Source organism: Myotis davidii, unplaced genomic scaffold, assembly GCF_000327345.1.
Source record: "Myotis davidii unplaced genomic scaffold, ASM32734v1 scaffold185, whole genome shotgun sequence".
In the NCBI taxonomy this organism is placed as follows: domain Eukaryota; kingdom Metazoa; phylum Chordata; class Mammalia; order Chiroptera; family Vespertilionidae; genus Myotis; species Myotis davidii.
In genome coordinates this window covers 3,571,974-3,573,482 of record NW_006297811.1, presented here as the reverse complement: position 1 = coordinate 3,573,482, position 1,509 = coordinate 3,571,974, and the positions used below count along the sequence as shown (strand labels likewise).

Here is a 1,509-nt window from a genome sequence, read left to right as displayed (position 1 = left end):
CCTTCCTCCTGGACTCAGGCCTCCGGCTCCCCGCCCAGCGAGCTGCCTCATCTACTGCCTCCCCTTTCTTCCAGGCCCTGCTAGCTGGCAGCTTTGCTGAAGCCCAGATGGACATGGTACCTCTCTGAGACCTATCACCCAGCGCAGCCTGGCCTGTCATGCATCACCTGCACGGCTGCCGGGGCTGTGGAGCAGCCCTGGGGCCCATTCCCCCGCCAGGCCAGCCCCTGCTGGGCTCAGAGGCGGAGGAGGCACTGGAGGCTGCTGACCGTTTCCTGCTGCCGGGGCTGGAGGAGGAACTGGAAGAGGCTGTGGGCCGTATCCACCTGAGATCACAAGGTGGCCCAGAGTCAGTGGGTGAGGTATTCCGCCTGGCCCGGCCTGGGCTGGCTGCCCACTGTGCACGCTGGATCCTGGGGCCGGGGCAGTGCCCACGGAAGCGGGCTCTGGCCTTAGTGGAGCTGTTGGAGGCGGCAGGCGAGGAAGCAGGTCGCCTGACTGAGGCTTTACTGGCTGTGGTGATGGGAGTTGAAGTGGGGAGCAGGGGTCCCAGCCTGGACTCTTGATATCCCCTCGAGGGGACCCAAGAACGAATTGGCAAGAAGAAGGCCTCCTTTGGAGTGGCACTGGGAGGAAGCTAAGCAGGAGTCATCACTGAGGACCAACAAGAGGATGGAACTGGGCCCCAGGACGATGGGCTGCAGACTCAGGAGTGAGAAGCTGAGACGGAGGCCTGGGCATGGGGACTGCGAGATGGAGAAGAGCCCAGCCTTCTGGGGTTGGGATTAAAACTTCGGAGTTGGATTTTTAACTGCACCATCGAGAACTATCTATGGCACCATGATTCTTATTATATTTTTTCTGAATTACAGTTTAAAACAAGGATTGTACCCTACTCTACCCTTGTTAGTCTTGTTTTAAGCATTTACTCCATCTACAACAGCATTCTGTACCTCCATTCCACATCCAAAAAGGTGTGCACTGTAAGAAGTTAACATTTTAAATAAAAATGACAGCCCTGTCAAAAAAAAAGAGAAAGTTCAAGAACCTTCTGTACTAAACACAATTTGCAACGTTTTGTTATTTTTTTTCTGTGTTTAGAATGCTGAAATATTTTTGAAGTTAAATACAAAGTGTTACATTTTAAAAAAAACTTATTGTTATTACTTAATAGATTCATTGGTTATTCATACTAATCTCAACCCACTCATATCCCTGTGAAATGCTGTTGGGTCCTTTGGAGGATGGCCTTAGTATGGCAGTGACAACTCAGGGAACTGGAAATAAGCCAACGGTCATAAATCACAAAGCCTTTTACAATTTAAACATGATGGAAACTATATGCCATTTTGGGGGTGATCTGAAAAGCACATGCTTTGGAGTCATTTTGATGGATTAAGTATTTTCCCTGAATCATCTAGTTTAGAAGATTAAAACTTGATTATAAAATACCCAAATGTTTTTAGATGTAGAAATAGTTGAGCATAAATCAAATACTACAGGTTCATG

At 49.0% G+C, this 1,509-nt stretch overlaps 1 pseudogene; it reads left to right on the top strand.

Annotated features, from left to right (window-relative positions):
• Positions 1-1,021, top strand: part of LOC102753351 — a 6,006-nt pseudogene extending 4,985 nt beyond the window's left edge.
• Positions 1,022-1,509: the final 488 nt, after the last annotated feature.